Below are 15,251 nucleotides of genomic sequence, written 5' to 3'. Positions count from 1 at the left end.
GAATACAATTGCAACTCTAAGCATACCATTTAAAAGACTGAAGTTTCGTCACATATTGTGATATATGAAAGCCCCATACGAACTAAAATAAAAAGCAGTGAGCTCTTCGTAAAATATGTTTTCAAGGCAGTTTTGAAATCCAATATGGCGGCTACGTTTTTCATGGACGGTTCTCATCAGTGACGGCCACCATCTTTTCCCCAGCCTTCCCAGCACTCATTTGAACAATGTTAGCGTATGTATGTAACGTTTATTGATCTTACTCAAGATTGCAGTTGTAATCAGCACAATAAAAACAACATTTTGTTGCCTATATTAGTGAAAGTATGAAACTTGTTATTCCGGGGTTATGGTTGGAACTGAATTCATTCTTACCTTGTAATCGGCGGTTTTTATCCTTACTGCCATCACAACTGAAACTCCACAGTGCTTATTTGATTGTTATTATACACATTTTGTTCTCAGTTCACCTCCCAACATTGCACTTTAAACCGAAACCCGTTGCTGTTCCTGGTTTCTAAGCGCGCGCAGCCATAAACACAATTACAAACAGCAGACACGACAGACGACGACAGACGAGAACTGCAAAGTAATATTTCCCTAAACTGTTTACTTTACTCGTTATTTAGTTTAAATTTACATTGTTATTTAAAATTTTGATTTAAATTCATGTATATTATCCCTTTTTTGCAAACCAAATTACCCCGAAAAATTACAGATATTTCTAACGTAGATAAAATCAAATGTTTCTAACGTTTTCGTACATCTGGCTGCCGAAAACCATAGAGGAACGAATACGGAAAAGTGCATAGAGGAACGACTAGTTTTTTTTTTTTTTGCTTTTTTGTTTTTGCTAGCACTTTTCATTGATTTCAGTCTTTATTAGTATTTTGAATTTCTTAATAATCGTATGCCAGAAATAAATGTAACCTTTATTTAATGTTTGCATTGCTTTAATGTTTGCATGCTAAGAATGGCAAAATCATCGTTGCCACATTAGTGGAGGCTTCACACATACGCCGTTCCATTATTATAAACTGTTTCCATGAATTCTAGTTGTCATAGTAATGCAATAATGATAAAATTGCTTTAATATTTATGTATATATACTTCCAATACATAGCATTAATTTCACCAATTTTCAACGTTTTGTTTATAGTCTTATACCCAGTTTGGAGGGTCAATGTTCGTTACTAAAGAATCTGTAACCTCCTTAAGTCGTTCAGTTGACATAGTAAACCTGAGCCATATTTCACGTCGCTGAAATGACGATATCCGGGTGAGGGGCAAGTGGGCCCATCCCTTTGCCCTACGTGATGTACCCATGTTCGTTATTACTAACTAATATAATATTTATTACCTGCAATATAAACTGTTGTGCATGAAATTTTTTTTAATATTTTTAAACTAAAATTAGAGCATACATAAACCACACAAATTGTCATAAAAATGAAACATAAATCAAGTGGCTATTATTGTTTAAACATGTCTTCGTGATGAAAATTAGCGCACGCACGATTCCTTCCCAACCTCTCTCCAAAATATTTACCCAACACAAAACCAGCATTCACAAAGGGTCCCCCAACCATGTAGGTATATAGGAGGTTAATAATTAACAATAAACAACACAACCTCATTCATCAGCAACACTATAACGCTATGAAGAACATGTCTGCCAAATTTTTCAAAACACTTTACACTTGTGTGACAGCCTTTGAATGGTTTTCGAGACAACCCTGAGGCTATATTATTGGATTATAGGGATTTTCATTTCCAGGTATTTTAATGTCCCTTCCTATTCCGTCCTCTCCTCTCTCTCTCTCTCTCTCTCTCTCTCTCTCTCTGTCTCTCTCTCTCTCTCTCTACTCTCATTTTTTAAATTTTACATACCTATGTCCTGCTTAACTATTTTGCGAGCACTAGTAGATGCACCTACATTCATCATTACGACTGAATTAAAAACTTGAAAGTATTTAATTAATGCTATACAAGTATGAAATATATTTTCTTGTTCATTTTCGAATTACGATAGAGAGACAGAGAGAGAGAGAGAGAGAGAGAGAGAGAGAGAGAGAGAGAGAGAGAGAGAGAGAGAGAGTTGATGGGATCAGTGTATAAATATATCGGTCAATGGGCACGGTAACAACCGAGTGGAATCGTTTTAGATATATCCACCAATGTAAAACTACTATTATTAGATAGATAGATGGAAAAATCATAGAAAATAAGTTTAAACTGCAACAACTTTCAGAGAGAGAGAAGGGAAGGTGAAGGAAGGAAGACACAGGGTGGCGGTGGAGGTGGTGGGGGGGAGAGGGTAGGTGGAGCTGTTTACTGGGTGTGTTCCTATCCATTTCTGGATAATGGAGTTTTGGTCTATTAGTACAAGGACAAGTGTAGTTATTCTTTACGATTAGTGATTCACGATACCCTTATAAATTACGGCACTGGGGTAATGCACTAAAGAAAAATCTCGTTCTGTTACGAGTGTTCGTTACAGAAATAGGTATTGCCCAAAAACGTGCTTGCACTTGTCTCTGAAACCCATAGTAGACATGCTGCTTAGTTGTCAATCAAGTTTTTATAACCAGTATTTTTACAAGCTAGCTATTGAATAAATTTTTTTCTCAGCTCAATAAAACATTATGCCCTCAATGCTAACTTTCCTCTTTTAACGACTTTCTGGTCATTGCAATTCGCCCCATAATTTCTTATGGTGCGAAAACAGACAGAGGCCCATGGACCGAAAACGATTGCGTCACACTACGGCGATAATCCAGCAGTAAAACATCTTCATATATCCAAAAAGTAAATAATAAAGATATATAAGCGCATTACGATTATAAACAATTACATGTATAGCTGATAACAATCTGCATGATAACTGGTAAACTGTTCTGCAATGACAGTTGAGTATAGCAATTATTTACAATAGGTACGAAAGTCAAGATGTCGTGACGTCATAATACAGAACTTGAAAGAACGTTCTAATTCAGAAAAATAATTACTTAAATTTGAGTCAGAGTCGAGTTACTTTTTCAATAACGAATATTTTCAAATTAATCATCATAAATATGTAAAATATTGATGTTTTTTACTATTCTTATTTAAAATTAGCCAAGAGCACGCTTCTCGTCATCTTCTACCCAAACAGCTGTTTACGCCTGCTTGTTGTTGATGAGAAATCGTGTTTCGATTGTTGTGATAAAAGTGCTCCAGCGTCTGTGGGTACAAGTGGTGTGCGGATTTATCACAGGAAATGGTTAGTTTATTGACACAAGCTACTCCGTAAACATCGAGATGGCGTCAATCTTCTAAATACCTCGAGTTGTAAGTAAAAATGTTGAACGCGTTTTGGTGAGATTTGCACTACGTTTGAGACCGTTTTCAGTACCCTCTGTTTAAATCTTAAAATTTGGCCTTAATTTCTAACTTTGGAGAAAATACTTACTTCGAAAGGAGAGTAGAGGTCTTTAGCTCCGTTTCTCACCAACAACAAGTCGCGACTGATGCCCATCTCGGGTGTCAGGACGCGTTATAATGTACTTTTTCGGAGGGTGGCTTGCATTGATGGTAGGTGGCCTGCTTGGCCTGCTGTGATGTTCTACCCTAGTTGTCATAGTAATGCAATAATGATAAAATTGCTTTAATATTTATGTATATATACTTCCAATACATAGCCTAATTTCACCAATTTCAACGTGTGTGTAGTCTTATACCCAGTTTGGAGGGTCAACACATACCGAATGGCAACAGAGAGAGAGAGAGAGAGAGAGAGAGAGAGAGAGAGAGAGAGAGAGAGAGAGAGAGAGAGAGAGAGAGAGGCGAAGGAACGAAGGAAAGGGGTGGCGGTGGAGGGGGGGAGAGGGTAGGTGGAGCTTTATATGCGTGTTCGTATCCATTTCTGCATAATGGAGTTTTCGTCTCTTGGTACAAGGACAAGTGTCGTTATTCCTTACGATTAGTGATTCACGATACCCTTATAAATTACGGCACTGGGTGTAATGCACTATAGCAAAATCTCGTTCCGATACGAGTGTTCGTTACAGAAATAGGTATTGCCCAAAAACGTGCTTGCACTGTCTCTGGAAACCCATAGTAAGGTATGGCTGCTTAGGTTGTCAAATCAAGTTTTTTTGTAATCAAGTATTTTACAAGCTAGCTATTGAATAAATTTGTATTTTTCTCAATCAAAACATATGCCCCTCAATGCTAACTTTCCTCTTTTAACGACTTTCTGGTCATTGCAAATTCGGCCCCATAATTTCTTATGGTGCGAAAACAGAGGCGCATCGACCGAAAACGATTGCGTCACACTACGGCGATAATCCAGCAGTAAAACATTCATATATCCAAAAAGTAAATAATGAAGATATATATGTGCATTAAGATTATACCAATTACATGAAGAGCTGATAATCTGCATGAATAACTGGTAAACTGTTCTGCAAGAAAGTTGAGTAACGCAATTATTTACAATAGGTACGAAGTCCCAAGATGTCGTGACTCATAATACAGGACTTAAAAGAACGTCTCGAATTCCAAAAAACAATTACTTAAATTTGAGTCAGAATCGAGTTACTTTTTCATAACGAATATTTTCAATTAATCATCATAAATATGTAAAATATTGGATGTTTTACTATTTTATTTAAACAATTATCGAAGTGCACTCTTCGTCGTCGTCTCTACAAAACAGTTTGTTTACTCTGGTGAGGTTGGAAAAGTTTTCCGTTTGTTGTGATAAAAGTGCCCCAGCGTCTGTGGGCACAAGTGGTTTGCGGATTTATCACAGGAAATGGTTACTAGTTTACTGACACAAGCTACTCCGTAAACATCGAGATGGCGTCAATCTTCTAAATACCTCGAGTTGTAAGTAAAAATGTTGAATACGTTTTGGTGAGATTTGCACTACGTTTGACACCGTTTTCACTACCCTCTGTTTAAATCTTAAAATTTGGCCTTAATTCCGAACTTTGGAGAAAATACTTACTTCGAAAGGAGAGTGGAGGTCTTTAACTCCGTTTCTCACCAACAACAAGTCGCGACTGATGCCCATCTCCGATGTCACGACGCGTTATAATGTACTTTTTTGGGGATTGTCCAAGCTGATCGTACATGGTCCACTCTGGACCCTACGGTTTTTTACCCTAGGTCAAGAGGTTTTGTTCGGTTTTTCGCCCACTCGACCGCTTGCCCCTAATGTTTCATCCTACATCAGTTCCACATATCTGAATGACAGCGAGACCGAGCAGGATACAGAATTGGGTAGTTCACCAGTAGGACAGCGCACTTTTGGCCCACCCAGCATTGGCTATGGATTGACCAACTTGGGATTACATTAATCCAAGGCTAGGTATCCTAATACACCTAAGGTAGTATTTTTACTTCGTCAGGAACGGACACCGGTAACCACAATACAGTACTCCAAATACCTACCGCATTCAACGTGATGTGAGAATCGTACTAGTATTTATCCTAGGGTCCTACACCTAATAGAAATCCCAGGCTATGGAAAGGCTAATCAAGCTCAGTTTTCTTTATGTTTGCAAGAGTTAATATACGGTAAACCAAATCAGACGTTAAGACCCCTAACAACACAAGTGGGATACCAAGAAATGTAGTAGCGATCAGCTGACGGTACGAGGATTGGGAAATTACCCAAAACATCCCGGAGCCTAATTCAACCGGTTCACAAATTAGTGCTTTCGATAAAATCTTAATACGCGATAAAATTACTTCTTCACGGCATCTATGATTATACTTACAAAATAGAAAATAAAATCTACCTCAATACCAAAATGAGGGTGAAAATCCAATAACTTACTTTCTCCGGATGACAAGACGAGGGACGATTGCGTAGATCGTTGCCGAACGGTCGGGCCTGGTTCTTTGGCACCACCTAGCGGCGAGTTCTTGAACTACTGGTCCTGGGTACATTGCAGACAACATTGAAAGGCCTAAAAAAGACGTAGTTACATTTTATAAACAGCATTCAGACAAATAATATTTAAATGCATATATTATTAGCGAGAAGTAAACTGAAATAGCATTTCTTCTTAGTTACGTAACAACGAAAATTGAGTAAAAGAAAAAAACAATTCATAGATATGTGTATTAAAGTGTAGATCAAAAAATGCGAAACATTTTATCAGCACCACCTCTTTAACATCGTGTTTTCTTAATCATTCTTCCATAACAAGCTTGCTATTTCCAAAGTATTTTCTCTCTCAGTTTTAGTTCTTATATCTACAAAGTTTCCTTAAGTTGTCTGCAGATAATACCCAGTTTTCTATTTCCACACGATACGTGATACAAATGAGAACATTAGTTGTTTAGGAATGGGTGATAAAACGACTAAAACTAAATGAAACTAAAAGTGAAATTGGGTTGGTGGGTGGTTGTGAACTAAAATAACTTGAGAAGCCTCGGTGAAATTCGGGTGAATATAAATAGTTATCTGGTCCGGATTACTAGTCCGTGACTTAGGTGTGCTGTTGGACTGTAATTTGTCTCTGTATACTCTAATCAATATTGCTGTAGGGGTTACTGGCCGTCATCTTCGAAATGTTGCCTTTGTTCAAAAATGATTTGATAGGTGTTCAGTTGAACATAGTGATTAATGGTGTCATTAATAGAGTTGCCATTGCAACCCTAGCTATCATAATCTACCTAAAATACAAGCAACGAAGCCACAAAATATGATAATAGGGAGGCAAGATTAATGAGTGACGTCGCACCTCGGACCAATTAGGATTACTCCTTTGTTGTCTGGATTATGATGGTTGCTTATCAAAGCTAGCAAAATATGTAATAAAAGTTTTATGGCTCAAACATATATGTGCATGATACAATCGACGGATGAAGTCGGCAGAACACTTGAGTGGGTACCGAAGGTTTCAAGTTATCGGAACCAAGATTTACTACGAATGTTTGTTTCGGAGTCTTTGAATTTGCATCCCTTCCCAGGAATACAGAAAGTATGTCTTTCCAGCAAAAACTAGACTTTCTCATTTCATTTTTCCAATGTTATGACAATGTGGATTTGGTAATTATTTTAAGTCTACTGCAAGTGATATTTTTTTCGAAAAGATTTTCAGAGTTGTTGCTTAGAGAACTTTGTACTTTGATGCCATATACCTTTCATTGCTGAAACAAGATAAAGACAACAAAAACTTATCTCGAAACCATATAAGCAAATGTCCAGCTCTCTTCGATATATTTTATCTATCAGCATGGACAGTATGACAAATAAAACATCCAAGCGCAAAAAAAAAAAAAAATAAAAAAATAAAAAAAACTGAAAACCTGTTTGCTTTTTGCTATCTACCAACGACTGGAAGTTCACCTGTCAGTGCGTATCAGGAAAATACGTCGATTCTGATATTTATGTAGTACCAAGGGACCTTGCGTAGTACTATACTCCTATTGCGATGTAGTGTGCATCTAATAAGACACTCTTTCGAAGATGAGACTAGGGAAATTAGCAAATCTTCGGTTCAGGAAAGCATATCAGTCGTATGAAGACACCTTTCCTCTCGCAAAGAAAAAAAAAGTTAACGAGAACAGCTGATGATATTTGGAAGAAGGTAATAGAGGGATGGAGTGATCATAGCCCTCTGTAACTTCGACAGCATTATAGATCGCCATGAAGTGTCTATAGTAACTGCACTAGTAACCAAAAGTGGGGAAATAGCAGAAGATATTGATGATATAATAGAGGACCTTGAAGAAGAGTATTATGCAAAGCTCTTAAAATTGGAAGAAGGAAATACCAAAGAAGAAAAGCTAAAAAAAAAAAAAAAAAAAAACGACCTGACATTTCAGTGGACTTTAGGGAGAATACCAATCCATGAAAAATAAGAACACTAGAGCTAGAGATCAAATAAGCAAGACAATGATGAACATTTTGGGTTAGAACATGAAAAATAGCTCAAAAGCCATGACCAATAGAATGAAGATACACACTGAAATACCAAACAAAAGGGACGAATCAGACATATTATCATTTGCAAAATACAAAGCTAACAGACCAAGTAACATTTACATGCAATGAAAGGATGTATTTTTATTTCTAAAATATGATTGTTCTTCACAGTCTCCATTAATATTGTTGCAATTTAAATAAACGTATATGTGTATATGTATATATATATATATATATATATATATATATATATATAGAAAAAATATATATATAAGAGAGAGAGAGAGAGAGAGAGAGAGAGAGAGAGAGAGAGAGAGAGAGAGAGAGAGAACCATTCATTTCTATTTTAAAGACATGGATTATGCTTCATTATCCACATACAGAACAGGAACAGACTATTTGAAAGTGAGAGCGGAGAGTGGAGGGAGACAGGCAGTAACCAGATAGACCGAACTTGGAAAACGTGAACTGTTTGGAATGGTGAAAGAAAGCGTTATAGAAAGAAGAAATAAAACAGATGATCATGGATAAAGCGGAAGAGGAAACTAAGTAAAGACAGGAAGTTGCTGACCACCAATAGAAATGAAAATGATAGAAGACTACAAAAGTCTCCGTTGGCTTTGCATAGTCCAGATAGCCAGCTACCCCAGTCGTCTTACTCTCTGTCATACTTTTCTCCTTCATAGGTCACTTAAGGGTAGTGGTACTTAACCTAGGGGCGTCAGCAATTTCCAGGGTAGGCGGGACTGGCCCAGACATCAAATGCACGGTTGATGTGAATCTACTATAGTTGTTTTCTTTTAAGATGTGAAGGGAAGAAGAATCATGCAATACACTACTTTATGGACATGTTTTCCAAAATCCTGTAACATTTTGCGTCAAAACTGTGTGAAGTGACAATATTTTCTGTTCTGTTTTTGTTATATTGCTGCAACTTTAAAGTTTGCAAAGGTGGTTTTAAGCTGACTCGGAGAAAGGCAGCTCTAATGGAACTCTGATGAGCATCATTAAAGAAAATATGGTAGCAATTTGTGCCAAGTTTGGCTGAGGTTCATGCAAAAAGCTACCATTAAAATGGACCAGTGTGGCATCGCTATTAAATAACGTGGTGTAAATGGGTTATCCTGATAATCAAAGGGTTCTGAATTCATAGGAACGCTGATCAAGCGTTGTCACTGACGAAACCGCTAATGATCTAGGCCTAGTATTCCAAGTTTGTGGAAGGATGTCACAGTATCACACGCTCATAAAAATTTTTTTCAAAAATGTTTATATGTTGAATTTTTTTTCCAGCCCTCACGCATATCATAAAAGCAGAACAGGAAATGCACATTGATTAATTAATTAATTAATTAATTAATTAATTAATTAATAATAATAATAAAATAATAATAATAATAATAATAATAATAATAATAATAATAATAATAATAATAATAATAATAATAATAATAATATATGCAGAGACTCAAGGCGATACTCAAGTCAAAACTCAACGCCGGAAATATGATAAAAGCCATAAACAGATGGGCAGTGCCAGTAATCAGATACAGCGCAGGAATAGTCGAATGGACGAAGGCAGAACTCCGCAGCATAGATCAGAAAACCAGGAAACAAATGACAATACACAAAGCACTACACCCAAGAGCAAATACGGACAGACTATACATAACACGAAAGGAAGGAGGGAGAGGACTACTAAGTATAGAGGACTGCGTCAACATCGAAAACAGAGCACTGTGGCAATATCTGAAAACCAGTGAAGACGAGTGGCTAAAGAGTGCATGGGAAGAAGGACTAATAAAAGTAGACGAAGACCCAGAAATATACAGAGACAGGAGAAAGACAGAAAGAACAGAGGACTGGCACAACAAACCAATGCACGGACAATACATGAGACAGACTAAAGAACTAGCCAGCGATGACAATTGGCAATGGCTACAGAGGGGAGAACTAAAGAAGGAAACTGAAGGAATGATAACAGCGGCACAAGATCAGGCCCTAAGAACCAGATATGTTCAAAGTACGATAGACGGAAATAACATCTCTCCCATATGTAGGAAGTGCAATACGAAAAATGAAACCATAAACCACATAGCAAGTGAATGCCCGGCACTTGCACAGAACCAGTACAAAAAGAGGCATGATTCAGTGGCAAAAGCCCTCCACTGGAGCCTGTGCAAGAAACATCAGCTACCTTGCAGTAATAAGTGGTACGAGCACCAACCTGAAGGAGTGATAGAAAATGATCAGGCAAAGATCCTCTGGGACTATGGTATCAGAACGGATAGGGTGATACGTGCAAACAGACCAGACGTGACGTTGATTGACAAAGTCAAGAAGAAAGTATCACTCATTGATGTCGCAATACCATGGGACACCAGAGTTGAAGAGAAAGAGAGGGAAAAAAATGGATAAGTATCAAGATCTGAAAATAGAAATAAGAAGGATATGGGATATGCCAGTGGAAATCGTACCCATAATCATAGGAGCACTAGGCATGATCCCAAGATCCCTGAAAAGGAATCTAGAAAAACTAGAGGCTGAAGTAGCTCCAGGACTCATGCAGAAGAGTGTGATCCTAGAAACGGCACACATAGTAAGAAAAGTGATGGACTCCTAAGGAGGCAGGATGCAACCCGGAACCCCACACTATAAATACCACCCAGTCGAATTGGAGGACTGTGATAGAGCAAAAAAAAAAAAAAAAAAAAAAAAAAAAAAAAAAATAATAATAATAATAATAATAATAATAATAGTATCTGGGGACATTAGGATGGAGTTTGGAATAGAAAAATGCGCCTTAGTCAACATACAAAAGGGCAAAGTTACAAGGACTGAAGGAATAAAGCTACCAGATGGGAGCAACATCAAACACATAGATGAGACTGGATACAAATACCTGGGAATAATGGAAGGAGGGGATATAAAAGACCAAGAGATGAAGGACACGATCAGGAAAGAATATATGCAGACTCAAGGCGAGACTCAAGTCAAAACTCAATGCCGGAAATATGATAAAAACCATAAACACATGGGCAGTGCCAGTAATCAGATACAGCGCAGGAATAGTTGAATGGACGAAGGCAGAACTCCGCAGCATAGACCAGAAAACCGGGAAACATACGACAATACACAAAGCACTTCACCCAAGAGCAAATACGGACAGACTATACATAACACGAAAGGAAGGAGGGAGAGGACTACTAAGTATAGAGGACTGCGACAACATCAAGAACAGAGGACTGCGGCAATATCTGAAAAACAGTGAAGACGAGTGGCTAAAGAGTGCATGGGAAGAAGGACTGATGAAAGTAGACGAAGACCCAGAAATATACAGACAGGATAATGACAAACAGAACAGAGGAATGGCATAACAAACCAATGCACAGACAATACATGAGACAGACTAAAGAACTAGCCAGCGATGACACATGGCAATGGCTACTGAGGGGAGAGCTCAAGAGGGAAACTGAAGGAATGATAACAGCGCACAAGATCAGGCCCTAAGAACCAGATATGTTCAAAGAACGATAGACGGAAATAAAATCTCTCCCATATGTAGGAAGTGCAATACGAAAAATGAAACCATAAACCACATAGCAAGCGAATATCCGGCACTTGCACAGAACCAGTACAAAAAGAGGCATGATTCAGTGACAAAAGCCCTCCACTGGAGCCTGTGCAAGAAACATCAGGTACCTGCAGTAATGAGTGGTACGAGCACCAACCTGAAGGAGTGATAGAAAACGATCAGGTAAAGATCCTCTGGGGCTATGGTATCAGAACAGATAAGGTGATACGTGCAAATAGACCAGACGTGACGTTGATTGACAAAGTCAAGAAGAAAGTATCACTTATTGATGTCGCAATACCATGGGACACCAGAGTTGAAGAGAAAGAGAGGGAAAAAATGGATAAATATCAAGATCTGAAAATAGAAATAAGAAGGATATGGGATATGCCAGTGGAAATTGTACCCATAATCATAGGAACACTAGGCACGATCCCAAGATCCCTGAAAAGGAATCTAGAAAAACTAGAGGCTGAAGTAGCCCTAGGACTCATGCAGAAGAGTGTGATCCTAGAAACGGCGCACATAGTAAGAAAAGTGATGGACTCCTAAGGAGGCAAGATGCAACCCGGAACCCCACACTATAAATACCACCCAGTCGAATTGGAGGACTGTGATAGAGCAAAAAAAAGAATAAATAAATAAATAAAATAATAATAATAATGATAATAATAAAGCATTTTCTCTTGTATATGTACCAGTTAATAAAGGGGCAAACTGATACATCGCCAAATACTTTCGGCGCTATTTTGAAATGGACATCCGTTGCTGAGACTTCTATCTGTGATGCCTTTTACCTGATCTTGGTGACCTTAAGGTTCGTTCCTGCCTAACAGTTTCTACACCTTGCTGTACAGAAGGCATTCAAAATGCCTATTGATTGTTTCGTTACTTGTACCTCAAGCTTTGCAATACTCGGACGGAACATCCCCATTTTCCTCGAGTCTTGAAGCGTTTCTTCCTTCCAGATCTGAGTCCATCACTTTAGTGGTGGTGAAGCTCTTACCTTTCGGAAGCTCACTTTTTGTTTTGTTTTCTTCGAGCCTTGGCTAGGGAAGTACGTTAGGTTACCCTCCCCACTGGCGTGTGCTCTGAAAAAATCAAAATACCCGTTGATCCCATTCTGTTCTGACAATAAGCCAATATAACTGCGTTGCAAACACTCCCTGAAACCTTCCATTGTGTCCTTGTAATTTCTTAGCGTAGCGGCGTCCCTTAAAGCTGCGGCTCTCTCTCTCTCTCTCTCTCTCTCTCTCTCTCCCCGCCTTCTTCTTCTTCTTCTACAAAAAATGATTGCGGTAGCCGGTACTGCCGCCAGTAATTTACTCCCTCTTCCTTGGTACTACACACGGAAAAGAGCGGTGTCCTTGTGTGGTGGACTTGGTGTTTGCGTAAAAAATATTAGTTTAATTTTTTTTTGTATACATGGTATTCTATTTTTACAAATCTGAAATATAGACCTACCATTTGCATATTTGTCACAACTTAAACATGTCCACTGTCTGTCGCGTGATTAAACATTTCACGCTTTCATAATAACACGTGAATTGCCAAAAAATCGGAAGCGACAAATAACATATGAATTGAGCAAACACAGTATGCAATACATAATTGTGTATTAATAATTGGCTGTGTTGTCAATTCACAGCTGACCAAAGGACACGAGATCTCGTATTTATTTATACCTGAAAGCACAGCCGAACTTCTGGGGGTCACCTGCGTTTCCCCGTAATAATAAGCGTTGTCGTGAGTGCACAATGAGTTTCTCATCATACTAATACCAATACAGAGACGGTCCCGTAAACATAGGTGGTGTTTAGACCCCGTAGAGTTTACTTGGAAATCCACTCACAGTTTCAGTCCTTCACGTCAGGCGCAATAGATTATTCACTATATCGCTTCACTTTCGCAGTAGAACCAGATGCTAAGCTATTAAAAGCATCATTTACCTATTCATAACCTTAATGAGAGGCAAGAGAGTCCTTCTTCTTTGTATTTGGAAACAAACTTGGGATTTTTATCAAATTATCGCGTTGCTCCGTCAGCTTCTTGTAACTTACGGGAATGGCAAAAGAGTGTCTGGCTGAAAACCATTCAACCATCGCTTATTTTATTTCGTTTAACAATTGTCCAAAAAAAATCGCCAGCATCAGTCAACGCATAACCATCAAAATTACTATGGTTAGCTCCAAAATATGCGTAGCACAATAGTGAAAATTATAATAATACAAATCTGTCTAGCTGCCTGCCTCACATTTTCTGTCAAGGTCGGTGAAACAAAGGAAGCTAAAAGGTTCTACGGATACCTGATGCCTGAATGTCGATCAGCCTTGTAGCAACAAATTTAGGCTTAAGTTTTATCTCTCTTGCTTGTTATATAGTATGTTCTTTAGGACCGAAAAAAAAGGTCCATACAACTATAGGCTTACTCAAAAATCAGAAGGTTGTATCATTCTGTCACAAAGCCCTCCGAAGTGGGGAAAGGTGTATGATGAATATATATATATATATATATATATATATATATATATATATATATATATATATACTACATATATATATATATATATATATATATGTAAATATATATATATATATATATATAATATATATATATATATATATATATATATATATATATATATTCGTTACCTAGGACTAATATTGCTTGGGGGTTATTATCTTCATATAACGATACTGACAGTCTTTTGTTTATGTTCCTACCGTCATCCCCCGGCGCCCTTGTAATAAACACGCCGCAAAAGTGGATACATACCGGGTTAAAACCCTCGGGGTCACTATCTATAGGAGAGATCCGTCATTACATTTAATAGACATTACTTAGAACATTATAATCTATTACAAGAAGTTAAGCAACTACAGATGTATTCAGACCTCGGCTTAGGACAAGATAGCAGTTTGAAATGATTGTCTTATTGCGCAAGACCAGCGCTGCTATGTACCTCTTATGAACACTGTGATCTCTTTGCAGAATATAACGGTAGAAATAGTGCATAGAAGATAAAAGTAAAGTCAGTTATGGAAAATAAAAACGCTAGAGAGGTCTGTACATATTTTAGTTTTTTACAAAAGAAAGCTATTTGTCTGTCCGTCCGCATTTTTCTGTCCGCCCTCTGATCTTATAAACTACTGAGGCTAGAGGCCTACAAATTGGTATGTTGATCATCCACCCCTCAACCCCCACTCATCAAACATCAAATTGCAGCCCTCTAGCCTCAGCAGTTTTTATTTTATTTAAGGTTAAAGTTAGCCATGATCGTTTCATACCGCTTTATACGCTGCACAGAAAACTTCATTGCGCAGAAGAAATTCGGCGTATTTGTTATCTGTTTACACTCTTGCACCTGCCATCATTGTGTTCACTTTTAATATCGCAGTCCTCGACTTATTGCAGTACCTGTAACATAAACTTTTGTACATAAATATATGTACATTATCATGTATCTATAACATAAAATAACATATATTACAGTTATTCTATTTAATATTATATAAGGCATAATTAACAATTCCTCTCATATGTTCACTGTATTGTTAGACCTCGGGATACGTAATGTACCATCATAATCTATATAGTGTGGGTTATGATATTTAAGACAATTATGTATATATATATATATATATATATATATATATATATATATATATGATATATATATATATATATATATACAGAAGATATAGTATAAGAAAAATGCTAAAGTTTAGATATTAGAAAACTTAATAAGA

At 37.5% G+C, this 15,251-nt stretch overlaps 1 protein-coding gene across 1 annotated transcript in view; it reads right to left on the bottom strand.

Annotated features, from left to right (window-relative positions):
- LOC135203192 (cytochrome c oxidase subunit 6C-1-like) overlaps positions 1-5,976 on the bottom strand; it is a 57,244-nt gene extending 51,268 nt beyond the window's left edge. Inside the window, exon 1 of the mRNA XM_064232917.1 lies at positions 5,828-5,976. The gene's annotated coding sequence lies outside the window, so the exon portion shown is untranslated. The remainder of the gene's footprint in view (positions 1-5,827) is intronic.
- Positions 5,977-15,251: the final 9,275 nt, after the last annotated feature.

Source organism: Macrobrachium nipponense, chromosome 33 (assembly GCF_015104395.2).
Source record: "Macrobrachium nipponense isolate FS-2020 chromosome 33, ASM1510439v2, whole genome shotgun sequence".
Classification (NCBI taxonomy): domain Eukaryota; kingdom Metazoa; phylum Arthropoda; class Malacostraca; order Decapoda; family Palaemonidae; genus Macrobrachium; species Macrobrachium nipponense.
The sequence above is the reverse complement of the archived record's forward strand: the minus strand, read 5'-3'. Positions and strand labels throughout refer to the sequence as shown.